Genomic DNA, 15361 nt, shown 5'->3' on the forward strand with positions numbered 1-15361 from the left:
AAGGGGGTCCAACCCGTTACTAGCATGGTGTACCTAATAAAGTGGCCGGTGAGTGTGTATATATATATATATATATATATATATATATATATATATATATATATATATATATATATATATATAAACATTTGAAATGAGCAAATTGATTTGATTTGAGATTAATTAAATTTGCTTCGGTTTTTACAACATTACTTTGACTTTTGACTAGAATTTTACAAATACCGATTGACTAAACGCTCCTTGTGATGTCACCATGACGTGAAAATCTTACCTGGTGCAAAGTGAAGATGTGAAGATGCCAAAAGAGCAGGAGATGACGTTACGAGTAGTGCCATAAACAGATGAGTGGCATAATGGACAAGGAGCTGTGATGGCGGGAGAGGTGCGAAAGGAATATAGGTATGTCTTTTTTCCCCCTATGTTTATTTGCTTTTAGGTTTGGATTAAGTTTGATGCGAATCAAATGACTTAGCCAAATTTGAACACATTTCAAAATTAGAATTTCGTCAAAATGGCTCAACACTAATAAACACATAAAAACAATAAAAAAATAGTGTAGTTTGGTCTAAGCTGAATTCTGTAAGTCTAGAAAAGCACCACCAAATAGATATTGTCATGGTTAAGGCAACCAGTGTCCACACAGTAGAGCATGTTAACATCAGTATTGTTCTTCCCAAATAGGGGTGAAAGGGACCATTGGGCTCTTCTAAGTTGTGGGCCACAGGTGTAAGTAATGTCGGACTGGGGTGCCAAGGCCCAACAAGAAACATCAACTCCAAGACCCCACTTTTCAGCTACATGCAAATATTATCTTAGCATGCTCAATACCCCAATAATAATGGTACCAATAGTTCTCTCATGATATTGACTTGGGCTATATGCCCAAAGTCCCAACTTCCCCTGACGAAGCTGTGCCTATAGCGATACGCCTGGAGCTCTTACCTCACCCCTTGGCGTGTCTCATATCTTCTCTAAGCATCTCTACCCATGGTATATGATTCCTTAGCACCGGTGCTTTGCCTTTGGCAATTTTCTATAGAAATTCCTTTCCCATGCTTTGCTTTGAGCTTGTGAATCTATCGCTTTTTACATTGCAGCATATTCCACAGATTACTGTGGGCAGGCTCGGTTCACACTTGGTTGGGACTTTGGGCGTATAGCCCAAGTCAATATCATGACAGAACTATTGGTACCATTATTGTTGGGGTATTAAGCATGATAAAATAATACTGCAGTTTACTATATCTATTATATGGGGTTATATCAACATATACATATGACTACAGGTAAATGTGTGTTATTATTTTTGTTCTTTTCTTATATTTGTAATATTAAGCCTGTATATCATTCTGTTATTGGGGTTATTGTAACTATGGATAGGAGACACTGTATATTGGTACATTATTGTTATTTGATCAAGCACTTTATATGTTAATTATGCTTTTCCATATACATTATATATAGGGGTGATGGTTATTTGGTCCTGTATTCAGGCCTTGTTTTAAGTGGTTTTATTATGTGTTTGTCTTTTTTGAGGTGCAATTAAAGTTTGATATATTTTTTGTAAATTCTATGGGTGTGCATACCATTATTGGTCCAGTCTTTTCTCTCTTGTGCTTCTATTATTCATTACAGACCAGGTTTTTGCACCCTGTTTTCATGACCTATACAGGGGTGCACCCCTTATATATATAACTACATGCAAATATGATTTTATCCTCATTCACAAAATTCTATAGCAATAAAGAAGCCGCCTATGTCTGTATATGATGAATCAAGTGTATTGTGCCAACTACTGCATGGGGGCCCACCGGAGAATTCTCCTGTTCTCCTGTGGGCCAGTCCAAGTCTGGGTGTAACTGCTGGTCTTTACCCATTATAGTTATGTCCCAGTTTTGCCTGGTATTAGCCTGGACATAAACTTTGAGATTCTTTGCACCTTACTTGTGCTCAGTCACAGGAATTATTAAATGCTCTCAGCTTTCACAATGTCTCCTGAAATTAGCCGTAAAATGTTACTGCTTTGTAAAATCACCTTTAATGCTGTTTGAGGGGTGTGAATGGTCCTGAAAATCCTGTGATTTAACGCTTGCTCATACCCACTGTCTCACTCTGCAAATTTACTGACACTCCAGACTTCCGGAGGGTGAAGTTTATTCCAGAACTTTAAATTTTAGAGGAAAGATTGTATATAAACATGATGAATATTCCTATCAAAGGACAATAAAGAAAAAGAAACTGACAATGAATATTCCAGGGTAGCAGGCAGACGGCATATTTCTTCTACTCTTCTATGCGACCTAGGGAAATTGTGCTTGGCTTAAAATCTTGGTATCATAAATGCTTGATGAATACATCAGTGGGTTCTCATATTTGCTTGAAACAAGATATTTATATCTCTAGCGCCACCCATAGGCCAACTATTAAAGAGTTATGGAACATGACTATGTTGTAGCTGAACCAAAGACACCCAGTTGTAGACATCTGTTCCAGAGTTCTTGCCCCTCAGCAGTACAGAGCAGGGTGATAATTAGCTAGCTGAGAAACCTGTGACACATATAATGGAATATACTGTAGAAATCCCTATTTATGTTTTACTAGATGGTGGCCCGATTCTAATGCATCGGATATTCTAGAATATGCATGTCCACGTAGTATATTGCACAGCCCACATAGTATATTGCCCAGCTACATAGTATATTGCCCAGCCACATAGTATATTGACCAGCCACGTAGTATATTGCCCAGTGACATAGTATGTTGCCCAGCCACGTAGTATATTGCAAAGCCCACGTAGTATATTGCCCAGCCACGTAGTATATTGCCCAGCCACGTAGAATATAGCCCAGTGACGTAGTATATTGCCCAGCCACGTAGTATATTGCCCAGCCACGTAGTATATTGCCCAGCCACGTAGTATATTGCCCAGTGACATAGTATATTGCCCAGTGATGTAGTATACAGCACAGAGCCACATAGTATATTGCACAGCGACGTAGTATATTGCCCAGCCACGTAGTATATTGCCCATTGACGTAGTATATTGCCCAGCCACGTATGTCACAGGTTAAAAAATAAACATACTCACCTTCCGATCCGAGGGCCCCTTGTAGTTCTAACATACTCACCTTCCGATCAGAGGGCCCCTTGTAGTTCTGTCGCCTGTGCGCGGTGCATGCGGCAGCTTCCGGTCCCAGGGTGTGATGATGTTGTGGTCACATGACCGTGACATCACGGCAGGTCCTTGTCGCATACCATCCTTAGCACCGGAACCTGCCGCTTGCATGGAGTGGTCACCGGAGCGTGGCGATGAGCGGGAAAGACGGCGGAAGGTGAGTATATAATGATTTTTTATTTTTTTATTATTTTTAACATTAGATCTTTTTACTATTGACGCTGCATAGGCAGCATCAATAGTAAAAACTTGGTCACACAGGGTTAATAGCGGCGGTAACGGAGTTACCGTTACCGCCGGCATTAACCCTGTGTGAGCCATGACTGCGGGGAGTATGGAGCGGGCGCCGGGCACTGACTGCAGGGGAGTAGGGAGGGAGTAATCAGACTGTGGCCATCGCTGATTGGTTGCGGCAGCCATGACAGGCAGCTGGCGAGACCAATCAGCGACTTGGATTCCATGACAGACAGAGGCCGTGACCAATGAATATCCGTGACAGACAGAAGGACAGGCAGACAGAAAGACGGAAGTGACCCTTAGACAATTATATAGTAGATAGCTGTTTACTGAGGCACGCATTATAATTAATCTGTCATTAAGTTAAACCCCGCACAACCTCCCCACAAAAAAAAACATATATTCACATACAGGTCTTTGAAATTTAAATCTATATACACTTTTATATCTTCTACCTGTTGCTGCATTCCTGAGAAATCAGCTTTTCGATTCATATGCAAATTAGTTATTAATTGCCCTGGGCATGACAGAGCCCATCCACAACCTCTGCCTCCAGAGGTAGTTTCCCTACCCAGCACCAGTATCTTTAGCTTTACTGATAACTCACTGCTATGTGACATCAGGTGCCAGTAAGGAAATAAGACATTGAGCTATCAATCAAGTTAAAGAGGTTGATTTCACAGGAATGCAGCAACAGATAGAAAAAAAGACTTTCTGTTTCCATGTAAAGCTTAAAAAGATTCAGCTACTCAGATTTTCATGACATGATGAAATGAACATAATGGAAGCAAAAAGAATTAATTGGGTACAAAGGCAAAATGAGCAATTGTAGGTGCACAGTGCTATATAATATGATGGTTGCAATGTATTAAGAGGATAAAAATGTTGACGGGAGGGCTTCTTTAACTTTAATTTAACAGCAGGTGGCAAATTTCATTAAAAAAATCTTTCAGTATAAGCTAAAAAAGCTACTAAATTGGCAAAAGAGTTATAAAGGTGAAAAGCACAGTGGGAACAGAGAGGATTTGAAAAGTCATCAATAGTGCTGCGTATTGAGGTGACATCAAAAATGTAGTCCGGGTCATGATGAGCTCTAATTAATCATCCACTGGTCTCGACATGTGGAGAGAAGGTGATTTATAAAGAGATGGATAAGGAGTCGGACCAAGCAATAAAATAAAAAGAGGAGTAAGGAGAGAAAGGTGCAAGTGAGAGCCAGAATATGGCACAAGGTTAAAAAAGGAGAGAAAGCAAAAAGAATATTATTGGGATGAAAGAAAGAAGACATTAATTTATAAAAAATGTGCAGTACATTATATATATGAGTTCAAATATGAAATTGTGTTAATTGATTAATAGGCCTCTATTAAAATGTACAGTATAAATTATGTGCTAGAAAGAGCAGAGAGGGCATAGAGCAGCACAACAGAACTGGAAAAGGCTAAAAGTAAATTACAATTAATAAAGAAAACTCAAGAATTCAGCACCATTTTCATATTTATTGCGTATATTCTGCATAGTTAATTTGAGTACAACTAAACAAACTCGTATTGATTCAATGAGGCATTTGCACTTATATTGCACCTATCTCCAGTCACTGTAGATAAGAAAGTTCTATTTCCAAAGGAAGCTGTGTGAGGCTTAATGGAGCAGATGGCTGAGGCACAGGAGTATCTGGGAAAAGGGAGAGAAGGACTATGAGGAATGGGCTCCAGGATCAAAGAAAAAATGGTAAAACATGTTTTTAATTGCCTAATAAAAACTATGGTGAAAAAAAATTATGATCCATAAGCTTACACCTTTTCGATAAGAAACCATTACTCATAGCTGTTACTAACCCAAAATGTGTAAGCTTATGCTTCCTTCATTTTTTTTTATTTTTTTGTTTTTTCCTCACCATGTTTAAATTGCACAGTAAAAGTTATGCTTTAACATTTTCTCATTAGTGCGGGACTCACATCATGGACCCTTCTTCCACTTCCGACATGGATATCAGCCTGCTGTGTTCCTGCACTTCCTGCAAAAGACTATGTCCAAACAAGGTTTACTAAGGTACCTATGTGAATACAAGTGGATTTCACATTGAATTGTCCTCACTGCAAGGTCAGCTGGTTACCATTTTTTTCTCCTTCCCCATCTATCTGAAAAGAGATCACACACATTTCAAATACTTTTGAGAAAAAACATTTAAGGGGTTTTCTTGGCACGCAGATTATTAAAGAAGAACTCTCATCAAAGTTTTAGTCTTCTTATACTGTAACCATCATATTATACAGCACTGTGTACTTACAATTGCTTATTTTGCTTTTCTACCCAGTTAATTCTTCTCTTTTCTCTGCTCTATACAGAAAAATGAAGTCTATTTTCCCTGCAATTATCATCCCCCTCTTCAACTTCTGACTTAGCTCCTCCCTCCTCCCGCTGTCAGGGATGTTTCCAGTAATGACTCATGCAGGGAAAATTGACCTCCTGTTTCTACATAGAGCTTAGAAGGATTCAGCTTGTCAGTTTTTAATTACTTGATGTCATAGAGCTAATGGAAAAGAGAATAATTAGCTGGGTAAAAAGGCAAAATGAGCAATTGTAAGTACAAAGTGCTATATAATATGATGATGACTGCAATATTTTAAGAGCATGAAAACTTTGATGGGAGGAGGAGAAGGGCTTCTTTCAAGCACTGTAAATCAGAAATTAATAGACTTCATAATTTACTTATTGTCAAAATTCTGCTCTGTTTCTGAGCTGTCACATATGGTCATGTTACCTCCAGCTCCTCACTTCAAGCACAGAATAGAGTTTTCCAGTCTGTGCTTTAATCAGCTCAGTCAGCAGCTCTTCAGTGAGCTCTGATGTCATGTGGGTGTTCTGTGATTCTCAGGCAGTCTCACAGGGATGAAAAGCATTACAGGCTGCAGATAGAACACATAATCTTTTCAGCTTCTGATTGTGGCCAGAAAGGATGGAAGTCAGTATTCAAGTGTGCTAAATTATGTTAAAATACCTAAATACATTGTCTGACTCACTGTTCACCTACATTAAAATGATAATGTATGGTGCCAATGTCAGCACCTTTAACATTATTGCAAAATAAACTGATTTTATCCATCTTGAGACTACAGGTCCTTCTCAAAAAATTAGCATATAGTGTTAAATTTCATTATTTACCATAATGTAATGATTACAATTAAACTTTCATATATTATAGATTCATTATCCACCAACTGAAATTTGTCAGGTCTTTTATTGTTTTAATACTGATGATTTTGGCCTACAACTCCTGATAACCCAAAAAACCTGTCTCAATAAATTAGCATATCAAGAAAAGGTTCTCTAAATGACCTATTACCCTAATCTTCTGAATCAACTAATTAACTCTAAACACATGCAAAAGATACCTGAGGATTTTAAAAACTCCCTGCCTGGTTCATTACTCAAAACCCCCATCATGGGTAAGACTAGCGACCTGACAGATGTCAATAAGGCCATCATTGACACCCTCAAGCAAGAGGGTAAGACCCAGAAAGAAATTTCTCAACAAATAGGCTGTTCCCAGAGTGCTGTATCAAGGCACCTCAATGGTAAGTCTGTTGGAAGGAAACAATGTGGCAGAAAACGCTGTACAACGAGAAGAGGTGCCCGGACCCTGAGGAAGATTGTGGAGAAAGACCGATTCCAGACCTTGGGGAACCTGAGGAAGCAGTGGACTGAGTCTGGTGTGGAAACATCCAGAGCCACCGTGCACAGGCGTGTGCAGGAAATGGGCTACAGCTGCCGCATTCCCCAGGTAAAGCCACTTTTGAACCATAAACAGCGGCAGAAGCGCCTGACCTGGGCTACAGAGAAGCAGCACTGGACTGTTGCTAAGTGGTCCCAAGAACTTTTTTCTGATGAAAGCAAATTTTGCATGTCATTCAGAAATCAAGGTGCCAGAGTCTGGAGGAAGATTGGGGAGAAGGAAATGCCAAAATGCCTGAAGTCCAGTGTCAAGTACCCACAGTCAGTGATGGTGTGGGGTGCCATGTCAGCTGCTGGTGTTGGTCCACTGTGTTTCATCAAGGGCAGGGTCAATGCAGCTAGCTATCAGGAGAATTTGGAGCACTTCATGCTTCCATCGGCTGAAATGCTTTATGGAGATGAAGATTTCATTTTTCAGCACGACCTGGCACCTGCTCACAGTGCCAAAACCACTTGTAAATGGTTTACTGACCATGGTATTACTATGCTCAATTGGCCAGCCAACTCTCCTGACCTGAACCCCATAGAGAATCTGTGGGATATTGTGAAGAGAAAGTTGAGAGACGCAAGACCCAACACTCTGGATGAGCTTAAGGCCGCTATTGAAGCATCCTGGGCCTCCATAACATCTCAGCAGTGTCACAGGCTGATTGCCTCCATGCCACGCCGCATTGAAGCAGTCATTTCTGCCAAAGGATTCCCGACAAAGTATTGAGTGCATAACTGAACATTATTATTTGATGGTTTTTTGTTTGTTATTAAAAAACACTTTTATTTGATTGGACGGGTGAAATATGCTAATTTAATGAGACAGGTTTTTTGGGTTATCAGGAGTTGTAGGCCAAAATCATCAGTATTAAAACAATAAAAGACCTGACAAATTTCAGTTGGTGGATAATGAATCTATAATATATGAAAGTTTAATTGTAATCATTACATTATGGTAAATAATGAAATGTAACACTATATGCTAATTTTTTGAGAAGGACCTGTATATAATAGTCTCATGATGGTGCTTTGTAAGAGAGTAGGTAGGCCTTGAGAATAGGAATGAGTGAGCTGTGAAACAGATACACTTCCATCTCTTGAGAAGTATAATTTAGAAGCACAAAGGGAAAGCTGTAAAGACGTTCAGCCTGTAATTAATAATAGATCAGGCGGATGGCATTAGAGGACTGAAAGGAAATTAAAAAAAATAATAATTGAGTGGTAACATCAGGTTTCCTGGACTCATTATCAAAACTCACTTTCATGAAACCACTCTAAATATGGTAAAGTTCTATAGCCAATGGTACAGGTGGTATTCTTCTCACATCGACTTTCCAGTATGGGATACAGAGTGGCGGGACACATGATGTTAACACTGTTCTTACAAAACACTTTACACAAAATACCTGATGATCTGAAGGACACTGACAGTGATAGCATAGATAGTTAAAAGGCAATATCCCCAAATGTAATTATAGTTAATAATCGTATCATTTATCCACCAAACATCACCTCTAGGAGATTTTGATGATTTTTATCAGCATTTCATCATTTCATCGGTGTTATATTAAAGATACTATACAAACTCCATGTGGGACTATAATGTTATTTTTTTATTGGCGCATAGTGGGTCATTTTTTTTCTTAAATTCCCTTGTAACACTAACCTATTGTAATTAATAGCAGAATGGATTTGATGGATTTCTCTATTTACACTTTCTTTATTACATTTGGTTTCCTACTTGGTGAAAAAATAAGGGCAAAAATATAATGACTAAACTAGTGTTTCACTTATACCATGGCTGCTTTAAAAGGAGTTGGTCCACTATAAGTTATCATATGCACTGTGCGACTCATAACACATGACTTATTTGTAATTTACATGCAGTAATACAACCTATTGTGAATGGTAGATCCTGTGTTATCTACTGTATATAGAAGTGTTGTCACTCATTGTACAGGAGGAGGAGGTCAGCTGTGATATCACCTATTGTGAATGGTGGATCCTGTGTCATCTACTGTATATAGAGGTGTTATCAGCCATTGTACAGGAGGAGGAGGTGTGCTGTGACATCACCTATTGTGGATGGTGGATCCTGTTATCTACTGTATATAGAGGTGTTATCAGTCATTGGATAGGAGGAGGTGAGCTGTGACATCACCTATTGTGGATGGTGGATCCTGTTATCTACTGTATATAGAGGAGTTATCAGTCATTATACAGGAGGAGGAGGTGAGCTGTGACATTACCTATTGTGGATGGTGGATCCTGTTATCTACTGTATATAAAGTTGTTATCAGTCATTGTACAGGAGGAGGAGGTGAGCTGTGACATCACCTATTGTGGATGGTGGATCCTGTATTATCTACTGTATATAGAGGAGTTATCAGTCATTGTACAGGATGAGGAGGTGAGCTGTGACATCACCTATTGTGAATGGTGGATCCTGTGTTATCTACTGTATAGAGAGGTGTTATCAGTCATTGTACAGGAGGGGGAGGTGAGCTGTGACATCTGCAGCGCCCCCAGACGCAGGACTCGGTACCGGGCCTCTCTGTCTCAGTTCTGGGGTTGTCACGTGTTGTGAATTCTGTTCCCGAGCTCCCTCCTGTGGTTATGAATGGTACTTCGGCGAGTTCTGTTCATGGACTCCCTCTGGTGGCTGTGAGTGGAGCTGCTGGTTCTGAGATTCCTTCTCCAGCTGATCTCGTTCTCCTTGGCTGGCTGCTCTACTTAACTCCACTCAGATCGTTACTTGATGCCAGCTGTCAATGTCCTAGTACTGGTTCAGTTCTCTTGGATCTTTCAGATGACCTGTCTACTTCAGCAAAAGCTAAGTCCCTGCTAGCTTATTTGTTACCACTGATTTTTGTCCAGCTTGCTATCATGATTTTGTCCTGTTAGCTGGAAACTCTGGGATGCAGAGTGGCACCACCGCGCCGTGAGTCGGTGCGGTGGTTTCTTTTGCACACTCTGCGTGGTTTTTATGCTGACCGCAAAGATACCTTTTCTATCCTCAGTCTGTTTAGTTAAGTCTGGCCTCCTATGCTGAAACCTATTTCATTTCTGTGTTTGTGACTTCCATCTTAACTCACAGTCAATATATGTGGGGGGCTGCCTATTTCTTTGGGGAATTTCTCTGAGGCAAGGTAGGCTGTATTTTCTATCTTTAGGGGTAGTTAGCTCTTAGGCTGTGAAGAGGCGTCTAGGCAGAGTCAGGAATGCTCCACGGCTATTTCTAGTTGTTGTGATAGTATTAGGGGCTGCGGTCAGCAGAGCTCCCACTTCCCAGAGCTCGTCCTGTATTACTAGTTTGCTCATCTGGTCATTTCTAGTGCTCCTAACCACCAGTTCAATCATAACAGTACAGCTGGCCCGTAAAGTGTTAATGCATCTCAATAGAGGGATAAGAGAAGTTCTGAGACCATTTTTTTTTTCCTCTGCAGTGTGTTTTGGTTCTCTTTTCCCCTAAATCTCTGGGTGGTTCAGGACACAGGTGTAGATATGGACATTCAAGGTCTGTCCTCTTGTGTGGATCAACTCACTGCAAGGGTACAAGGCATTCAAGATTATGTAGTTCAGAACCCGATGTTAGAACCCAGAATTCCAATTCCTGATTTGTTTTCTGGGGATAGATCTAAGTTCCTGAATTTCAAAAATAATTGTAGACTGTTTTTTGCTTTGAAACCCCGCTCCTCTGGTGACCCCATTCAGCACGTAAAAATCATTATTTCTTTGCTGCGTGGCAACCCTCAAGACTGGGCATTTTCCCTTGCGCCAGGAGATCCTGCATTGCGTAATGTAGATGCGTTTTTTCTGGCGCTTGGATTGCTCTATGATGAACCAGATTCAGTGGATCAGGCAGAGAAAATTTTGCTGGCTTTGTGTCAGGGTCAGGATGAAGCGGAGGTATATTGTCAGAAGTTTAGAAAGTGGTCTGTGCTTACTCAGTGGAATGAATGTGCCCTTGCGGCAATTTTCAGAAAGGGTCTTTCTGAAGCCCTTAAGGATGTTATGGTGGGATTCCCCACGCCTGCTGGTCTGAATGAGTCTATGTCCTTGGCCATTCAGATCGATCGACGCTTACGTGAGCGCAAAAATGTGCACCATTTGGCGGTGTTTTCTGAGCAGAAGCCTGAGCCTATGCAATGTGATAGGACCTTGACCAGAGCTGAACGGCAAGAATACAGACGTCAGAATGGGCTGTGTTTTTACTGTGGTGACTCCACTCATGCTATCTCTGATTGTCCTAAGCCCACTAAACGGTTCGCTAGGTCTGCCACCATTGGTACGGTACAGCCAAAATTTCTTTTGTCCGTTACTCTGATTTGCTCTTTGTCGTCCTATTCTGTTATGGCATTTGTGGATTCGGGCGCCGCCCTGAATTTGATGGACTTGGAGTTTGCCAGGCGCTGTGGTTTTTTCTTGGAGCCCTTGCAGTATCCTATTCCATTGAGAGGTATTGATGCTACACCTTTGGCCAAGAATAAGCCTCAGTACTGGACTCAATTGACCATGTGCATGGCTCCTGCACATCAGGAGGATATTCGCTTTTTGGTGTTGCATAATCTGCATGATGTGGTCGTTTTGGGTTTGCCATGGCTACAGGTCCATAATCCAGTATTGGATTGGAAATCAATGTCTGTATCCAGTTGGGGTTGTCAAGGGGTACATGGGGATGTCCCATTGTTGTCTATTTCGTCTTCCCATCCTTCTGAAGTCCCTGAGTTCTTGTCAGATTACCGGGATGTATTTGATGAGCCCAAATCCAGTGCCCTACCTCCTCATAGGGATTGTGATTGTGCTATTAATTTGATTCCTGGTAGTAAGTTTCCGAAGGGCCGACTGTTCAATTTATCTGTGCCAGAACACGCTGCAATGCGGAGTTATATAAAGGAGTCCTTGGAGAAAGGGCATATTCGCCCGTCGTCGTCACCGTTGGGAGCAGGGTTCTTTTTTGTGGCCAAGAAGGATGGTTCTCTGAGACCTTGTATAGATTACCGCCTTCTTAATAAAATCACCGTCAAATTTCAGTACCCGTTGCCGCTACTGTCTGATTTGTTTACTCGGATTAAGGGAGCTAGCTGGTTCACCAAGATAGATCTTCGAGGGGCGTATAATCTTGTGCGTATTAAACGGGGCGACGAATGGAAAACAGCATTTAATACGCCCGAGGGCCATTTTGAGTACTTGGTGATGCCATTCGGGCTTTCTAATGCTCCATCTGTGTTTCAGTCCTTTATGCATGACATCTTCCGAAAGTACCTGGATAGATTCGTGATTGTATATTTGGATGATATTTTGGTCTTTTCAGACGATTGGGAGTCTCATGTGAAGCAGGTCAGAATGGTATTCCAGGTCCTTCATTCTCATTCCTTGTTTGTGAAGGGGTCTAAATGTCTCTTTGGAGTTCAGAAGGTTTCATTTTTGGGCTTCATTTTTTCCCCTTCTACTATCGAGATGGACCCTGTTAAAGTTCAGGCCATTTATGATTGGACTCAGCCTACTTCTGTGAAGAGCCTTCAGAAATTTCTGGGGTTTGCTAATTTTTACCGTCGCTTCATCGCTAATTTTTCTAGTGTTGTTAAACCATTGACTGATTTGACCAAGAAAGGTGCTGATGTGGTCAATTGGTCCTCTGCAGCCGTTGAGGCTTTTCAGGAGCTGAAGCGTCGTTTTTCTTCATCCCCTGTGTTGTGTCAGCCACATGTTTCGCTCCTGTTTCAGGTCGAGGTGGATGCTTCTGAGATTGGAGCAGGGGCTGTTTTGTCTCAAAGAGGTTCTGATGGCTCTGTGATGAAACCATGTGCTTTCTTTTCTAGAAAGTTTTCGCCTGCTGAGCGCAATTATGATGTGGGTAATCGAGAGTTGTTGGCTATGAAGTGGGCATTTGAGGAGTGGCGACATTGGCTTGAAGGAGCCAAACATCGCGTGGTGGTCTTGACGGATCACAAGAATCTGACTTATCTCGAGTCTGCCAAGCAGTTGAATCCTAGACAGGCTCGATGGTCGCTGTTTTTCTCCCGCTTCAATTTTGTGGTTTCGTACCTTCCGGGTTCTAAGAATGTGAAGGCTGATGCCCTTTCAAGGAGTTTTGTGCCTGATTCTCCAGGAGTTCCTGAGCCGGCTGGTATTCTCAAAGAGGGGGTAATTTTGTCTGCCATCTCCCCTGATTTGCGGCGGGTGCTGCAGGAGTTTCAGGCTGATAGACCTGACCGATGCCCAGCGGAGAAGCTGTTTGTCCCTGATAGACGGACTAGTATAGTTATCTCTGAGGTTCATTGTTCGGTGTTGGCTGGTCATCCTGGAATCTTTGGTACCAGAGATTTGGTGGCTAGATCCTTTTGGTGGCCTTCCTTGTTGCGAGATGTGCATTCTTTTGTGCAGTCCTGTGGGACTTGTGCTCGGGCTAAGCCCTGCTGTTCTCGTGCCAGTGGGTTGCTTTTGCCCTTGCCGATCCCGAAAAGGCCCTGGACGCATATTTCCATGGATTTTATTTCAGATCTCCCTGTCTCTCAGAGGATGTCAGTTATCTGGGTGGTTTGTGATCGCTTCTCTAAGATGGTCCATTTGGTACCTTTGCTCAAATTGCCTTCCTCCTCTGATTTGGTTCCATTGTTTTTCCAGCATGTGGTTCGTTTACATGGCATTCCGGAGAACATCGTGTCGGACAGAGGTTCCCAGTTTGTTTCAAGATTTTGGCGGTCCTTTTGTGCTAAGATGGGCATTGATTTGTCTTTTTCTTCAGCTTTCCATCCTCAGACAAATGGCCAAACCGAACGAACCAATCAGACTTTGGAAACATATCTGAGATGCTTTGTTTCTGCTGATCAGGATGATAGGGTGTCCTTCTTGCCTTTGGCTGAGTTCGCCCTTAATAATCGGGCCAGCTCGGCCACTTTGGTTTCGCCTTTTTTCTGTAATTCTGGTTTCCACCCTCGTTTTTCTTCAGGGCAGGTTGAGCCTTCAGACTGTCCTGGTGTGGATTCTGTGGTGGACAGGTTGCAGCAAATTTGGACTCACGTAGTGGACAATTTGACATTGTCCCAGGAGAAGGCTCAAAGTTTCGCTAGCCGCCGTCGCTGTGTTGGTCCCCGACTTTTGTGTTTGGTTGTCATCTCGTTTTGTTCCTATGAAGGTTTCGTCTCCTAAGTTTAAGCCTCATTTCATTGGTCCTTATAAGATTTCTGAAATTCTTAATCCTGTGTCATTTCGTTTGGACCTTCCAGCTTCTTTCGCCATCCATAATGTGTTCCATAGGTCGTTGTTGCGGAGATATGTGGCTCCTATGGTTCCCTCCGTTGATCCTTCTGCCCCGGTGTTGGTTGAGGGGGAGTTGGAGTATGTGGTGGAGAAGATTTTGGATTCTCGTATTTCGAGACGGAAACTTCAGTACCTAGTCAAGTGGAAAGGTTATGGTCAGGAGGATAATTCCTGGGTGGTTGCCTCTGATGTTCATGCTGCCGATCTTGTTCGTGCCTTTCATTTGGCTCGTCCGGAGCAGCCTGGAGGCTCTGGTGAGGGTTCGGTGACCCCTCCTCAAGGGGGGGGGTACTGTTGTGAATTCTGTTCTCGAGCTCCCTCCTGTGGTTATGAATGGTACTTCGGCGAGTTCTGTTCATGGACTCCCTCTGGTGGCTGTGAGTGGAGCTGCTGGTTCTGAGATTCCTTCTCCAGCTGATCTCGTTCAGGCCTTGGCTGGCTGCTCTATTTAACTCCACTCAGATCGTTACTTGATGCCAGCTGTCAATGTCCTAGTACTGGTTCAGTTCTCTTGGATCTTTCAGATGACCTGTCTACTTCAGCAAAAGCTAAGTCCCTGCTAGCTTATTTGTTACCACTGTTTTTTGTCCAGCTTGCTATCATGATTTTGTCCTGTTAGCTGGAAGCTCTGGGATGCAGAGTGGCACCACCGCACCGTGAGTCGGTGCGGTGGTTTCTTTTGCACACTCTGCGTGGTTTTTTGTTAGTTTTTATGCTTACTGCAAAGATACCTTTTCTATCCTCAGTCTGTTTAGTTAAGTCTGGCCTCCTATGCTGAAACCTATTTCATTTCTGTGTTTGTGACTTCCATCTTAACTCACAGTCAATATATGTGGGGGGCTGCCTATTTCTTTGGGGAATTTCTCTGAGGCAAGGTAGGCTGTATTTTCTATCTTTAGGGGTAGTTAGCTCTTAGGCTGTGAAGAGGCATCTAGGCAGAGTCAGGAATGCTCCACGGCTATT

General features: G+C 42.1%; 1 long non-coding RNA gene across 2 annotated transcripts in view; it reads left to right on the forward strand.

Annotated features, from left to right (window-relative positions):
- The first annotated feature begins 214 nt into the window (after positions 1–214).
- The window catches only part of LOC143768818 (uncharacterized), a 32703-nt gene continuing 17556 nt past the window's right edge, over positions 215–15361 (forward strand). Inside the window, exons 1-3 of one of the 2 annotated variants that reach the window (XR_013214047.1) lie at positions 215–399; positions 5007–5143; positions 5359–5464. This is a non-coding gene — a long non-coding RNA (uncharacterized LOC143768818). Of the gene's footprint in view, positions 400–5006; positions 5465–15361 lie in introns of both variants that reach the window. The other variant, XR_013214046.1, reaches the window with a different exon arrangement.

Source organism: Ranitomeya variabilis, chromosome 4, assembly GCF_051348905.1.
Source record: "Ranitomeya variabilis isolate aRanVar5 chromosome 4, aRanVar5.hap1, whole genome shotgun sequence".
Lineage (NCBI taxonomy): Eukaryota > Metazoa > Chordata > Amphibia > Anura > Dendrobatidae > Ranitomeya > Ranitomeya variabilis.